Raw genomic sequence first — 18,123 nt, 5'->3', positions numbered from 1 at the left:
TGATTCCGCTTCCGCTATATCGGATGACGGTTTTTTAGAACTACCCAATCCCCAAACACCCAGGAACACCAAACAGGGCAACTTAAAACCCAAAACAACCTAAACAATCCCAACACACACATTAACGCCTCCAACAAACTCAATATTATTAATTTAACCCCGTTTGACTTGACTCCTGCCCAGGAACAAGTGCTTGGCCTGGGTCTAGGCTTTTGCCCTTCCAGGGCTATCGATACTTCTGAAACTATAAAAGATTTACACTTATTTGCAAGGAATCTTACCTTTAAATTCATGTTTGACAAAGATAGGAAACAAAAAAACTTAGAAAAACAACTGGCCGAACAGACCAGGCACTTGACCATGGCTGAGAGTCGGGCCATCAAGGACCTGGTTTTGTTATATGAAGAGGGTAACACGGAAGTTGTGTCCATGATTGATTCAGTGGATTCACCTGATGAAACCCTTCCTCCTCCCACTTCTCAAATCATCTCAAAAAAGGTTTTCAAACCGAAATCAGAGAAATTTCCTGATCTATCGAACAATGCTAACATCTGGACGTTCGTTCAACGAGTGTCCAGAGACCTAAAAAAGATTGCCTTGCCCCCCATTCCTAGAAATCTTACTAGAGATCAGACCCTGGCTCTATCCTCACTTCAAAGCAATAAAAATATCCTTATAAAACAATCAGACAAGGGGGGTAACATAGTTGTTATGACTCCTCCCCAGTATGAAACTATGTGTCTAGAAGTCTTATGCAACCGGCAATGGTACTTGCCCATTGAGCCCGATTGCATTGAGGATTTCATTTGTGAATACAGGTCCCTGTGTTTTGAGGCCCTTTCTCAGGGCCTCATAGACAGGGACACGTATAACTTTCTATTTACCAAATATCCCAAAACTCCGACCTTTTATACCTTGCCCAAGGTGCACAAGAGCCTGGTGCACCCACCTGGGAGACCCATCGTCTCTGGCAACGAGTCGCTCACTGAGCACGCCAGCAAATTTGTGGACTCATTCTTACTACCCCATGTCCTTGCACTTCCGTCTTATATCAGGGACACTACTGACCTTCTCAAACACCTGGAGGAGATTCAGGTCCCTCCGGATGCCCTGCTTGTAGCAATTGATATTGAGGCGTTATACTCTAGTATCCCGCACGACCAGGGCATCCGGATGGCCGAATCTTTCCTCAAGGAACAGGATTACAATACCTGGCCCTTGATGGACTTTGTCCTCCGGTTATTAAGATTCATTCTTACGAGGAATTATTTTACCTTTTTGGAACAAACATACTTGCAGGTCCAGGGGGTAGCTATGGGCACTTGCTGCGCTCCCTCTTATGCGAATTTATATTTGGGTGCCTGGGAGAGGTTGATCTTTTCGGACGAGAGAATGGAACAGTGGATGTCCCACATTTTAATTTGGTACAGATTCATTGATGATCTGTTAATCATATGGACAGGTACAGTAGATGAACTTTCATTATTTTTGAAAGCCATTGACCATAACAATCTAAATCTTAAATTCACTCACACGTTTGACAGACACATGATTTCATTCCTTGATCTGAATATCAGCCTCTCCCCGGATGGCCTTATCGACACGGATCTCTACCGCAAACCCAGTGCAGGTAACACTATCCTAAGCGCAGCAAGTGCCCACCCCGCCCCCTTGATTGCAAGTATCCCTTTTGCCCAGTATCTAAGGCTCCGTAGGAATTGTTCCATGGAGGCTAAGTTTTATGTCCAGGCTGGCCTGCTCCGTGAGCGACTCCTTGCCAGAGGATATTCCAAGACACTGCTCAGGAAGGCCTACAATAGAGCCATCACCTATTCGAGAGCTGATTTGTTATACAAAACTACCTCCAAAAAAGATGACAAAAGTGTCAGATTTATCACCACATACTCTGCTCACGATGATGTTCTGCGTAGGATTCTTAAGCGTCACTGGCCGATTCTTACTCAAGACTTTACTCTTCACAAATATCTAAGTGCCAGACCCAGTCTGGTGTTTAGACGATCAATGTCCCTTAGAGACTGTTTAACTAAAAGTCACTATACCAAAGAATCTACCAAGATGGGTCTCCCAAAGGGTACATACCGTTGTGGTTCTTGTGACAAATGTCCTTGGATAAGGGTCGGTACGGGTATTCGTTTACCCAGTGGTAAGTGGTTTCGGTCGAGACATCATGCCGACTGCAACACTCAGGGGGTCATTTACCTCATGAGTTGTGGCTGTGGGGCATTCTATGTCGGCAAAACCATTCGGAAATTGAGCAAGCGGATAGGGGATCATATCTATCACTCTGAGGGAGGTACAATACAAACGAGCGTCACACGCCACATAGCATTTTGCCACAAGTACGATAACTCCATGGTCTCGTTTTTTGCTCTGGAAGTGATCCCCCAGGATCCCCGAGGGGGAAACTGGGACAAACGGATTCTACAAAGGGAATCCTATTGGATCGAGTCCCTGGAGGCCACCATCCCCCCTGGGATTAATGAGGTCCTGACTTACAAACCTTTCTTGGGCTAAAGTGGTCTTTTTCCTAACGCTCTATTCCTTCCTTTTTCTCCTTTCCTTTTCATTTACACTCTATATACAATTTTTTGATTGCTCTTGAACCCGGTCGATGCCAGTTGCTGAACATCTATGCCCTTTATCTGCCCACGATTTATCTCTGGACCATTCACCCCCTGTGGCACCGCAGATGTGACTCTGGAGAATGGTGAGTTTGCTAATTACTCTCATTATTGAAAACTTTATACACTCATTTTTCGAGTTGATGTCTCTCTGGGATTCTATATCTCCAATCGCTGTAGTAGTCAATACTTAACATTATGATATGCTTTATTTTCTATGATGTCAAATTTCCCGTGTGCTGGAGGATTTTAGTTCTCCAAAACATGGTATCCTTATATAGAAACTATGGGGAACTTATTGTTTCCTATAAGTTTCTTCTACAATAACTACTTAATGTTAGGACTATAACTTTATATCTTACATAAAAATTAATAGGTGTGTTTGTTATCATTTTATCCCTATTGTCCATTGTCATATTTGTTTATATGCATGCTATGATTCTTTTGGCGATCAAGGTACATTCTGGGCACTATCCATGTGTGTGGTCTTTCCTCCTGCCACCGGGTGGCGTGTTCTCCAGACGTCTCAGCGGATGTGTGGTCCTCTCACACACCGCTGGTCGGGTGTTCTATATCCTTCCGGCGGGGTTGTGGCCGCTTTCTGGGCTGTCCTCGGCGGCCTGATTGGAGCGACACTGCGCATGCGCCTCTTTGGATGCGCGCGCAGTTGAGGACCTGACCCGCCCACGCTACGCATGACGTCATGCGCGGCGTGGCGTCGGGTTGAGGGCCATAATAGGGGGAACAAGCGTCTCATTTAGTCATGCAGGAACCGGTGTATGCGGACATGGCGGTCCCACGCGGGTAAGATACCCAGGATCATATTAGCGTACCTGTTGTCTGATAATAGACGGGTTCTCCTTTCACTTTATAATAGATTGATTTTTTCATATGCTATTTAGATGTCTGGGATGGTTGGCCTCACCCCTCTGACCAAGCAATATAAATGTAACAGCTCACACTTGGGCTTTATCCATATCCCTAGCTACCTATCTTTACCAAGAGGGACTTTTCCTCCATCGTTGCAGGTATAGCCCCCCTTTCGCTTATTTATTTATTTTTTTAACCATTCAACAGAGAGATAATATACAGCATTTTGATCACAGATGCAGTACTTGTTTGATTTCCATCTCTACAGATCATTACCCCGCTGGGTATCCTTCCAACTTGGCCGCCATGTTTGACACCTCCTGCCCTTAACCTTTTTTACTTCTGACTATACAAACGTGTCCATTTTAGACACTGAATGAGGTATATATGTTAGACCTAATAATAGGTTTTTTCCTTTTTACTCACTGAGCGGTGAAAGCTTCTTTAGCTTACCACACCTACATCTCTATCCCACCCCCTATGTCCCTCCACATCCGCGGGTGAGACGTCTATTCTGGGGAGCTTTCTATCCAATTGGTTTGGTGGTGGATCTCTCTATGGTGATGGCCCTGAGTGTTCCTTTGATGTTCCATATTAGCATGCACTTTCTGCTCTTGCTGTTAGATATATGCATCTGAACTAACAATAATTGTTTGTCGTCACTGTATCATACAGGCACTGTACGTTGATATACTCTTATTCCCCTGAAGAAGCGGTGCAGCATTGCCCGCGAAACATGTCGGGATTGGTTTAATGCTCATCATTGGACCTACTTATTTACACCATCATTACTGCCTTATGTTCAGTACATTTGCTCTTCTTGTATATGTCAAATTATTTGTATTCATGTTGTATTTTTTGTTTTGTATTTTAAAGATGCTATGTTAATAAATATTTCCAGTTTTTAAATCATGTGCTTATCATTCTGAACTACCTGGTACCTTTAAAGTCCCACCAGCCCTCCCCTCCTCTTCGCATCTTTATTTGCTTTTTCTTTTCCCTTTCCTTCTCCATCTTCCTTTTTTATCTCCCCTTTTCCTTCTTCCAACCCCCTCCCAACCCCCCCCACACCCCCCCCCCCCCTTGTCCCTCTCTTGTTTTCTTACCCCAGCACCTACCTGTACACCTCAGGTTCTAGCTGTGGGTTTCCCCCTTTGGGATACCTTTCCCAGTACAGATTCTATACAGATTAGGGATGTGGTACCCTTTATTTACAACCTTATAAAACAAACACACTTTTTTCATACAATAAATGTTAAATGATAATGCACTATTGGCGGTCCCTCTTCTTTCCCCATTCACACTGAGGACAAGAACAGCGATAACCCACCAGAGATCCATCCATTACATACCCTGTTGGAGGAGAGGAGTGTTCGTTGTTTCACAGCTCTACCCATACATTCATCTGGTAAGAGGCTTATCACTCCCACTCCACCTGGATGGTGTTAGGGGTTACATCCTTCTAGTTTACCTTGGTGTGTGATCTCTGGAGCGGAACTATATATGTATATGCCCTATTATTCATCTTTTTGGTAAAAAGCTACGCTGGTGGTGGGATACTGAATTCTATTCACGTGGTTTTCAGCTCTTCAGTTCAACGGTTTCATCACAAGAAGTTTTGATTTGGACTTTATTTGTGCATATTTTGGGACTGTTTTTCATCACGATACAAACTGTTTAGTCACTCACTGGTGTTTTCACCGTTATTGCTGCCGATTGAATTTATTTTGTATCAAGTAATTCCTTATATATGTTAATAGCACAATTTGTTGGTTTTATTCCAGACCCTTTTTTTTTTCATGTTTTCTATATCACATATGATCCTATTTGATTAATCACAAATTGATTAGCCCACCTGATACACACATCCCCTATTCACTTCAGTATAACAAGCTCTAAGGTAGCAGCTTTTCATCACTCAATCAGCGCACTTTCATTTTTCTACTCATAACACAAATAAACACCTTACTGCATGATAATCAAGGACACCAGATATTCCTAACAAAGAACAAGTAGGACAAATAGAAGTGTTTTAAGGCAATAGTAAACAACCGCATTTTCCAGTGTATTGCAATGACAAACACATTTGAACCTATATGGCGAAATTCTAGTTTAAAATGGCAAATAAATAGAAAAAATGGCCTTTGGAAAATACAAACTGGAAGCAACATCCTTCGCATTTTAGAATGTTAGAAGTTCAACAAGAAATGCAAGAGAGCAACCAGGGCAGCTAAAAACAGAACACAAAAAGCATATTTTTACAGTAAGTAAAAAAAACCCCAAACATATTCTTTGAAGTTATCAATAGTAAAAAGTTAGGTTTTCAAATTAAAGTTCCAGTGTATCCTTTCCCAAAACAGCGCTGTGATAAAATTGCATCAAATAAATAAAATCAAATAAAATTACACCCAAGTGAGAAAAATCATTAAAATATTATTAAAAAAAAAAATGTTCCAAATATACAAGAGTGATTTTCATCCAGATAATAGACTACAAAAAACACCTCGTTCTGTGAATGTAGTGATCCCACTCCCATTAGTTGATGCACTCACCAGATTATGTTGCCTTCCATTCTCATGGTTGGCAAAATGAGCTTTCAGATGTAAAAGATTTACACAGGACTTAGTGTCTTCACCATCTTCCCACTGTTTAAGCTACAGATCTCAATTGCGACTTCATGTCAAACAGATCCAGCAGCACTTCGACATATATATATATATATATATATATATAAGGGCGGAAACAAAGAAGATAGGGTCCAATGGCACAGTATCACTTAAAAGGTAACATATTTATACCAAGTATTGAAATAATGCTCACATTCTATGAGTCCAATACAGGCATTTCACATTAAAATTAACACGTCTCACCACACGATATCAGCGTCTAGTATCTCCTAGTAAAATGTTGCCATGTAACCACAGCTGTCAGGGAAAACTGTTAAAATGTGACCAGAAATGACTCATCTGTGGCATTTTCTGTGAATGGTGGACTTTTGATTGGGTGACATGTGAACATCACCAGGATGAGGCAACCAAAACAAGACAAGTACAGTACCATGCTTGATTGTAGGCAAGACACACTTGTCTTTGTACTTCTCACCTGGTTACCACCACACATACTTGACACCATCTAAACCAAATAGGTTTATCTTTGTCTCATCAGACCACAGAGAGATAAATAAAGTCCAGATTGGAGAGACCGCTCCAGGTGAGATAGATGTCAGGTGCCGGTCGGATCCGCAATCCAAAGCCGTATGAGACAGAAAAAGATGACCGCACTCTGATGTAGATCAAAATTGGAGTATGTTTATTCCACGTCAAACAATAGGCAAAATTTAAAACATCACACTGTGAGTGCAGGACAGAAAAGGTAGACGCATTTCACGACTAGAAATGTCGCTTACTCATTACCAAGTCCATACTGGATGTGCACCGACCACAGATAAACACATGTATGCAGCTGAAACGAATCAGATTCATTAGCTGGCTGTTCATTCAAGTAAACCGCTGTTGAGAATCAGGATGGCCCCAAATAAAACCAAATCAAACACACAATAGTGATTGGACACAGCAAACATTAATATTTAAAAATTGCAAGTCGATACAAAATATAAAACTGGTGCTGATCAGGAATATGAATGTACAATGATTGTGACCCACATAAAGAATACTGTCATATATTTCACATAGATGCACTAAGACCGTATGACAATAAAAATTCATGTGGAGACCATCATTAGTGACATAGGTGCTTGTTGAATAGTGCTAGAATGCACAAAAATAAAAAGGAGAATTACAATGTATATGAGAATATAGACAAATGAGATAAAAAAGATATATACATTGTGCACGAGATCACTAATCGGTACTCAATCAAAAACATTGTAGCCGATTTGTACAAAACCCCGGTGTGGTACGTGAGATTGGGGGAGTATGTGTAAAGTGAAGAAAAATATAGATACAATTATAAGATGAAAAAACTCCAACCCAAAATGTGAAAACACTATTGATTAAATATGTGTAAAATATATAAATATGAAAAATATATATAATAAAGTGTGTACATGTATAGGTGAACTAATAATATATATGTGAATACATAAAATGTAATGTATAAGAAATATAGTGTTTGTTTGGTATAAAATATACCATGTTGTTGTAATTTACCACAATGAAATCCCATTATTGTGACACCTCATATCACCATAAAGGAACATACAATGGAGTACAATTGCACACATAATATTTCATAAACTAGTTCAATAAGCAGTGTTTAAAGCCACAAAATATGAAAACTCGCAGTATAAATATACTATTACTATTTAGCACTACAGAAGTATATTGCTTGTGAGTATAAAAAAAATGGGGGGGGGGGGAAGAGAGAGCGGGTTAAGTCAGACTACATAGCAATTTATTGGATCCAATAGATCCGATATGGAGTGGCTTGATTGCTGCTAAAACACCCGATGTCTCAAATCGGCCCGTGTATGGATAGTGTGGGAAATCATCCAATCCAAATCTGCGAACCAATAGGTTCAAAAAACATGTAAAAATCCGTTCCCATTGTGGAACCATATGGATCCAATAAATTGCTTTTTATCTCATTTGTCTATATTCTCATATAGATTGTAATTCTCCTTTTTATTTTTGTGCATTCTAGCACTATTCAACAAGCACCTATGTCACTAATGATGGTCTCCACATGAATTTTTATTGTCATACGATCTTAGTGCATCTATGTGAAATATATGACAGTATTCTTTATGTGGGTCACAATCATTGTACATTCATATTCCTGATCAGCACCAGTTTTATATTTTGTATCCACTTGCAATTTTTAAATATTAATGTTTGCTGTGTCCAATCACTATTGTGTGTTTGATTTGGTTTTATTTGGGGCCATCCTGTTTGTGCAATCAAGCCACAGATTCTCAACAGCGGTTTACTTGAATGAACAGCCAGCTAATGAATCTGATTTGTTTCAGCTGCATACATGTGTTTATCTGTGGTCGGTGCACATCCAGTATGGACTTGGTAATAAGTAAGCGACATTTCTAGTCGTGAAACGCGTCTACCTTTTCTGTCCTGCACTCACAGTGTGATGTTTTAAATTTTGCCTATTGTTTGACGTGGAATAAACATACTCCAATTTTGATCTACATCGGAGTGCGGTCATCTTTTTCTGTCTCATCAGACCACAGGACATGGTTCCAGTAATCCATGTCCTTAGTCTGCTTGTCTTCAGCAAACTGTTTGCGGGCTTTCTTGTGCATCATCCTTTCTTGGGCATCATTCCTTCTGGGACGACAGCCAGGCAGACCAATTTGATGGAGTGTGCGGCGTATGGTCTGAGCACTGACAGGCTGAACCCCCAACCCTTCAACCTTTGCAGCAATACTGGCAGCACTCACACGTCTATTTCCCAAAGACCACCTCTGGATATGAAGCTGAGCACATGCACTCAACTGATTTGGTTGACCATGGCGAGGCCTGTTCTCAGTGGAACATGTCCTGTTAAACTGCTGTATGGTCTTGGCCACCGTGCTGCAGCTCAGTTTCAGGGTCTTCACAATCTTCTTATAGCCTAGGCTATCTTTATGTAGAGCAACAATTCTTTTTTTCAGATTCTCAGAGAATTCTTTGCCATGAGGTGCCATGTTGAACTTCCAGTGACCAGTATGAGAGAGTGAGAGCGACAACACCAACTTTAACACACCTGCTCCCCATTCACACCTGAGATCTTATAACACTAACGAGTCACATGGCACCGAGGAGGGAAAATGGCTAATTGGGGCACAATTTGGACATTTTCACTTAGGGGTGTACTCACTTTTGTTGCCAGCAGTTTAGACATTAATGGCTGTGTGTTGAGTTATTTTCAGGGGACAGCAAATTTACACTGTTATTCAAACTGTATACACTCCATTTAACTGGTGAACATGCTGAAATGTTATGCTTTCTGCACTATAATATTGTCCTACTTAACTAGGAGTATTGATTAGAAAGTGTAGTAGTAGTGTCTGTCCACCAGTCCACTGAGTTTACTCCAATCCACTGTCTAGCTTTTGTCTAGCTATTTTTCTAGCAGTTGTGCACTGACTGCGCTGGGCTGCAGTCAGTGCACAACTGCTAGAAAAAAAGCTAGACAGTTGAATGGAGTCAGTGGACTACTGCTCCAGTAGTGCACCACTCACTGCTGCAATCATTTTAAATCCCTACTGCAGTAGTGCAGTAGGGATTTAAAATTATTGTAGTGAGTGTGTGCCCTACTGCAGCGGTAGTCCACTGACTCTTGTCCAATCCACTGTGTAGCTGTTGTGTTGCCTAGCTTTTTTTCTAGCAGTTTGGAACTGACTGCAGTAGTTGCAGTGAGTTCCCTACTGCAGAGGTAGTCCACTAAATCCATTCCAATCCATTGTGTAGCTGTTGTGTTGCCTACCTTTTTTTCTAGCAGTTTTGCACTGCCTGCAGTAGCTGCAGTGAGTGCCATACTGCAGAGGTAGTCTACTAACTCCAGTCCAATCCACTGTGTAGCTTTTGTGTTGCCTAGCTTTTTTTCTAGCAGTTTTGCACTGACTGCAGTAGTTGCAGTGAGTGCCCTACTACAGAGGTAGTCCACTGGCTCCAGTCAAATCCACTGTGTAGCTGTTGCCTAGCTTTTTTCTAGCAGTTTTGCACTGACTGCAGTAGTTGCTGTGAGTGCCATACTGCAGAGGTAGTCCACTGACTCCAGTCCAATCCACTGTGTAGCTGTTGTGTTGACTAGCTTTTTTTCTAGCAGTTTTGCTCTGACTGTAGTCGTTGCAGTGAGTGCCATACTGCAGAGGTAGTCCACTGACTCCAGTCCAATCCACTGTGTAGCTGTTGTGTTGCCTAGTTTTGCACTGACTGCACTGCAGAAGTGAATTAAAATTATTGCAGTGAGTGAGTGCACTACTGCAGCAGTTTATTATGTATTAATGCACAATCAGAGTGATGTGAAACTAAATGTCTCTGCAATTGAAGTTTTCCTATCAGTTCTCATGCAGTTAAGGTGTGAAGAACGAGCCCTTAATGTTAAAAATGTTAATAAATAAAGTTTTACATGTTCAGTAACAGATTTTTTTCGAAATTTGTGTTTATTTTGCTAAATTTTAAATGTGCAAAAATATCGGCTAATATCGGCAGATACCGATATGCGATGGCCAAAATATCGGTATCGGCAACGAAAAACCGATATCGGCCGATCACTAGTTCAGTTGATTACAGACTTTTAACACTTTTGCATCAAATGCATTTCCTATGTTCCAATCACATTCAACCTTCTTGGTCTCTTCCCCCACAGCTGATCCCTTCCTCCTCCACCACACCATACTCCTAGTCACTTGTTGTAAACCTCTTCTCACATCCTTTGCATCGTTTTTCTTTATATTATAATCCAATTTTTCTCTGCCATCATTTTTACCACATCCTTTTTTCACATTTTCTGCCATCGCTATTCCCCACAGTTTCCTTTCGATTCTACCATTACTGATCCTTACTGCCTCCTCTATCGGTTCTGCCATCATTGATACTGCCCGCATTCTCTTTCTGTTCCATTGTCACTGGTCTTCACTGTCTCATTTTTTATACAATACAATACAATATTATATAATACCATGTTCACTAATCCCTGCAGACTCCTCTTCCAGCACACCATACAGTCACTAGTCTTCACTGTTTTTTTTTTTTTTTAATAACACCCGATACTTTCTGTGCCTGTGATCTTCCCGCTTTGCTATTTTTTATATTAAATTATAAAATCAAGAGAAAAATGAATCTCATACACTTGAGTTTAATCCATGATTTTATTTACTAATGTCCTTCATTTATGTTTAAAAGTGCTTGGTGCCTATTAAAGCAAAATTAAATACCAGCTAAGTAAACTTGCAAGATCAGATTTTTAGCTTATTCAGATACTCATGCTTACCTAATTTAAAAGTTCAATATTTATTTTCTATTAAACAGCACAATAAAACACTTTGTAATTAAAGAGAAACAGCTAATAAAAAGATGATAAAGATTAGTTCAGAAGGAGGATTTTTGTCTCGAGATAGAAATTTTATGAAACTGCAATCCTTATGCATCTTTTCATTTACAAAATTACCATAAATTTGCATATGTGCTTGGAAATAATAATAATACATTTAGTAATTTTATATTTGTTTTTGTATTACTAGAGTATCCTAGGCTGAGATAAAAGATTTCATGGTGTAATATCCAGTTAGTTAAAAAATAGTTTACAAAATCACTGCTGTTTTAGCAATACTGTCATAGAGCTTTTGCATTCTTTTTCTAAGAGCAGGAGGTAATTTTTATGGATATAATTATAAAGCAGTGAATGTGACATTCACCAAATTTTCACTGCAGGTTATTTATTCACTAAACATAAAAAAACATGCACCAGAAAGTCACCTGCACTGAGTGCTTGGTAAATGTCACATTCACTGCTTTATAAATATGTTCCCAAAGGCCCAATTGCACTTGTGTTGTGCATTTATATATGTTATGTTGCATGTTAACATGTGCTGCATTAAGGCAGCATATTCACTGCCAATGTACCCCAGGTTCAAAGTGTGCATCAAAAGATGCAACAATTTATAGAGAGCCTGCTTCATTTTCTGGCCTGAAATGAACATTGCAAATTCAGCCTGTCTTGGAAGGCTCGCTCTTCCAGACTAACATGCACCCAAAAAGGCATTTTAATATTTGCATAATTTCTACCTAGAGTTAATCCATAGCTTGCATCAGGGCTGATGGCTCTTGAGTGTAGTACAAAGGAAGGGATGAGTTTAGGAACCTATGTACAGCATCTTGTCCCTCCTACCAGCCATGGTTTGCCTGAATTGATTAAAGAAACATAAACAGCCAATGATAACATTACTAGGTCTCAAAAAGCTAGGTTGTATTTAACATGTTGATGAGGTGGTAAGGAGAAATCATGATAGCAAAAAGATAAGCAAATTAAACATCAGCTTTGAAATGTCATAGTGGGATAGAACAAATTTATATAGATAAAAGTTTTGTAGGGTGTCTTCAAGATCTTTAACTTTATGGTCTGTTATTCAAGGTTTTTCAGACTACACAATTACATGTCTAATTTTTAATCCAACTGAATTTTTATAATAGACAATTAAATGTTTCTTGACACAGAGAACGATTTAAGATGTACTGAAGATGAGTGCCATATACTTGCAAAAATGTCTAGAGTCATTCTTTATTTTATTACTTCCTGTGGCAGCAGTATTTCTGCTATTAGCAGCCTGAAGCTCTTTTTTTTTTTACATCCATGGATACTAAAGATGAACAAACACAACACCTGCTAATAATTTGCCAAATTTCTACGATTATATAAAAATCCACTGCAGTTTGCTGGGTTGTCTATCGTAACAGTATATATTCCACACATATTTTACCAGCATTTAACCTAAATATACATTTATAAGCATGTCCATAGATCGGTTTTGAAATGGAAATTTGATTTTCAAAGGTTTTTAGGCAATTTACTTTTTGCTATTTAGCAATTAGCATTTATTTATTTTATGGAGATACGGCTAAAATAATTTAAACTATACTTTTTTAGGCAAAGCATCAAAGACTTCTAACACTGATTGAGTATATATGTAAATGAAGAAATCCTGGTAGGATACTGAGGAAGCCTTTGGAGGTGTAATGCGTATAGGAACTAAGTCAAGTTAGCACATTTGATGCCACCACTGGGTGGTGTGGAGAGCCTGTGGTGAGAAGGCGGTTTACTTTTAGTACTATGCACAGAAGAGGGCACTGAGAGAGCATTTGTTTGTGAGTGTCCCATTTTAGATTTTAATAAATTGTTTTAAAACATAGGAGAGCACTATTGATTTTATTCCTAGTATGACCCTAGAGGGGCAAAAGTGAGTTTGACCTTGACTATTGATTAAGGTCCAGCCCAGGAGTTGAGCGCAAATGGTTCACTATGTGTTATGCATGTGACACGTGGATGATTCATTGAAGAGAAGTCTGGGATATCTGGAGTTCACTGGTGTCTGGCCACACATACATATTTAGGAACTTTTTTGTTTCATTATTTGGGACTCATTTATTTAAGATACACTGTTTTAGTTGATCTGCATCATTATTTGCATAATATAAAGTAAATATTTTATATATTTTTCCCAGATATGACAATGCCCCTGCCAAGTACCATGGACAGGGCTGAACAGTGAAAAACATATATAGCTTTCTGGGGTTCAGTAATTGCAAAACAAAATATCCTGGACTTCAATCATTGGACTTAACAGAGGATGAACAAGAATAAAAAAAAGTGGGAGACAGTAACACCACAGCAAAACAGCATGGGCTTACCTTAGCTACATGGTGAGTGCTGAGCACCAGCAGCATCTTAATTGGGCAGGGAAGATATTGATGCTAAAAATGAATATTTCTCACAGTATACCCTGCAGAGCAAAAAAATAAATTGTTCTGAAAACTTAGATAAAGCACTGCAGCTTGATCTTTCAATGTCTTCTGATGACAAGACTGGTGTAATGAAATAAACTTAATTAGGTTGTTCTGTGCCTTTAAAACATAATACTACATTTTCAACTCATGAAATTACTAACATAAGAACCCAGGCACCCTAGTGGGATTCACACAGAAGAATATGAGCATCATCAGGTCACATTTTGGGTGGGATTGTTGGACTTGTGTTATTTCTGATTTGTTGTATGCACATTGGTGATTGCACATGATTCACTGTATTCACTTTATAGTAAATGCAGGAGTTGTAAATGTATTATTATGTTTAAAGGCACAGTGGAACATTATTAAAGCGGAGTTCCACCCAAAAGTGGAACTTCCGCTTTAGGGAGTCCTGACCCCCCGACATGCCACATTTGGCATGTCATTTTTTGGGGGGGGGAGCGGGTACCTAGTTTTGACAGGTACCCGCTCCCACTTCCGCTCGGAGCGCCGCGGCGCCCTGAGCAGAAGTTCTCCTCTCCCCCTCCCTCCCTGCAATCTTCTGGGACACGTCAGAGGTCCCAGAAGATTGCCGGCCAATCACGGCGCGCAGCGCCACTCGCGCATGCGCAGTGGGTACCCGGCTGTGAAGCCGCAAACTGTAACAGCCGGGTGCCCACAGCAGTGATGCCGGCGCCGACGGAGAGGATCGAGGCTTCCGGCGGCCGCATCGCTGGACCGTTGGACAGGTGAGTAAATGGCTGGAACTCCGCTTTAAGTTTTTAACATTATTAAGTTATTAATATTCTGTATTTGGTTACACAATTTTTATATAATCTATTTTGCACTTAGTGCAGTATTTTTGTATTTAAGAAAAAGTCTAGTAATATGGTACATTTTGTCTCCATGCTTCATTGTCATCACCAGGATATATGGAGTGATCTGGCAGCCCTTGGTTTGTGATCTTTGGTTTTATAAAATTTAAAACGATATGGAGATGTTTTGACTCCGAAGAGCAGCATACATACCATGGTTAGAGGAAAGCAAGCATTTGGACCCATCACCATATTGATGCCAGTCAGATTCAGAGGTATACCAGTAGGAGTACACGAAAATGGGGCATCTCTGTTGGGCAAATTTCTGAATTCTCAACTGTCTAGTGGTGATTGAAGCAGAAACTTTTTATGGTGTTCAGAAGCAAATTGGCAAACTTCTCTCTCTCATGGCTTATAATACAGGAGTTGTGCATATTTCTTCCTTATATCCAGAAATGCAAGAAGTTGCAAGCTTCCAGTACCCCAACTGGGGCATCCAAGTTAGTTCTAACAAAATAGAGAAAATGTCCTAGTTCCCAAAGGTCTCTAGATATGACAAGACTGGAAAACTGAACCTCAAAAATGTTCATTGTAGTAAAATATAAATAGCGAATGTTTCTAAAGATGTTGAAAAAAGCTAACTATGCCTATTATTCAGGGTGGGACGTTGTATAATAAACAACAAGTGTATAATACTGAAAAGTGAGAAGAATTCGTGATACCCTCCTGCTTTGAGCAAATAGTTTAGTAAATTCTGCTGCTACTGCTGCTGCTGATGCCAAGTATAAGGAATTGTAGTAGATCACCTTCTTAATTTCTGTCCACAGTATGAGAGGAACAACAAAATATATTGATCTTTAGCCAGCACCAAAGCACATTGTGCTATACTAGCTCATGCAACTGGTATGCCCATGGGTCTTTTGAAGAGGTACACCATTCAGAAAAACATAGTTACTTACATAGTAGTTGAGGTTAAATAAAGACAATAGTCTATCCAGTTCAACCTGTGTAGGTGTGTGTGGCCATAATCATTTCTCATACCCCTTAATGTTCTGATCCTTGAGATGTATGTCCAAGAGTCTTTTGAAAGTAGCCATACTTCCCACAGAAAATACCTCTTGTGGTAGAGAATTCCACAATCTTGTAGCCCTAAAAGTAAAGAACCCCCTGCATTGCCTGAGGTTAAAACGCTTCTCCTCTAATCACATTGTATCTCCTCGCGTCCTCATGCAATCCTTGCGACTGAATAGTTTTTTTTTCTATGCTGAGATCACCATTGAGGTATTTGTAAATTGCTATTATGTCCCCTCTCAGGCGTCTCTTCTCCTGGGAGAATAAATCAAGCGATTGTAAATGCTCTTCATAATTAAGGTCCTCCAATCCCCTAATTAGTTTAGCTGCCCTTCGCTGGACTCTCTCCAGCTCCAAGACATCCCTCCTGAGGACTGGCAACCAGAACTGCACAGAATACTCCAGATGCGGTCGGACCAGAGCTTTATAAAGTGGTAGGATTATTTTTTTATCTCTGGAATACATCCCCTTCTTTATGCATGCTAATATTCTGCCGGCTTTGGCAGCTACAGCTTGACATTGCATGCTATTGCCTAGTCTATCCTCTACTAAGACTCCCAGATCTTTCTCCATTTTTGATTCCCCCAAAGGTTCCCCTCCTAAAGTGTATTGTGCTTTTATGTTTTGTGTCCCCAAGTGCAAAACCTTACATTTCTCCACATTAAACCTCATTTGCCATGTAGTTGCCCACTCTGTTATTTTGTTAAGGTCATTCTGTAAGATATCTGCCTCGTGTTGTGAAGTTATTGCCCTGCCCAATTTTGTGTCATCTGAAAAAACTGATATCGAGCTAATGATCCCGTCCTCAATGCTGTTTATTAATAAATTGAACAAGGTTGGTCCCAGGACTGAGCCTTGGAGCACCCCACTTACCACCCCAGACCAGTCTGAGTATGCTCTATTTATTACCACCCTTTGGGCATGCCCTTTTAACCAGTTCCGTATCCAAGAGCAAACCTTGTGGTCGATGCCTGCAGACCTTATTTTATAAATGAAGCGCTTGTGGGGAACTGTATCAAACGCCTTAGCAAAATCCAGGTACACCGCATCCACTGGTCTCCCCCTATCTAGCTCACATCTCACCTCCTTGAAGAATGTTAACAGATTGGTTTGACAAGAACGCCCATTTGTAAACTCGTGATGATTGCTGCTGAGGATGTTGTTGTCTTTAGCAAACTCTACGTTATAGTCCCTTACCATCTTCTCCAGAAGTTTACATACTATCAATGTCAGGCTGACTGGCCTATAATTTCCCAGGACATGCCTCTGCCCTTTTTTGAATATCGGTATCACGTTAGCTTTCCTCCAATCACTTGGTACATTTCCTGTCATAATACTGTCAGCAAAGATCAGGAACAGTGGTCTAGATATAGTTTTACTAAGTTCTTTGAGTACTCTCGGATGTACGCCATCCGTGCTTGGTAATTTATTTGTGTTAATTTTATCCAGCCTTTCCCTGATTTCACACTCTGTTAGCCATAGCGGCAAGTCCTGTGAAGTACTGCTAACCATACTGTCATGGGTCTGCTACCTAAGGGTTAACTTAGTGCAGAGTCTGCAGACTAATTGCAGTGCACCTTGAACCTGCATGCTCCCTTGGATTCCACACTGCCCACCTGTTGTTGACCCGGCCTGTGAACTGATCCGTTTGCCTGTGAGCCCCCAGAGTGAGTGTGGACTTGGGCATTCCGTCCTTCAGCCTGCCTGCTGTTTGGATCATCGTACCTGCTGGTTGTCGCCTTTTAAAGCATCTGGGACCTTGGAGCTGCCCGTCCAACAGCTGACCCGCCAGGCCCTCATACCATTCAGCTCTCCTGTGCCACCTGTCTGCTCTACCAGAGGCCGCGAGTCAGATACGTAAGGGAGGCCTTCCTCTGCACATCGGGATCATCAGTCAGGTACGTGAGAAGTTGAAACATACAGTCATGGTCAGTGTACCTCTCCTTTTCCTGTGTAAAGACATTAAGCACGGTTGCCTTTTCAGTGTCCTCTGTAACCTCATCGTTAATTAGGTGTGCAACATGCTCTACCCTAGTTTTTTTGCTGTTGATATCAAAGTGTTTTTATATGATATGTTTTGAATTTGTATGAATTTTTCAAACTATGTTTTTTCTGAATAGTGTACCTCTTCAAAAGTCCCATGGGCATCTCGGTTGTATGAGCTAGTTTAAAGATTTGGGGACTGAGTTACGCCCCACCCATGCACTTAAGCCAATTATGCTTATAGACTATGCTATACTATGCTTTTACATAAGGTTTTTTATT

Source organism: Pelophylax lessonae (genome assembly GCF_965119305.1).
Source record: "Pelophylax lessonae genome assembly, chromosome: 4".
Classification (NCBI taxonomy): domain Eukaryota; kingdom Metazoa; phylum Chordata; class Amphibia; order Anura; family Ranidae; genus Pelophylax; species Pelophylax lessonae.
This window is presented reverse-complemented; position numbering follows the sequence as displayed.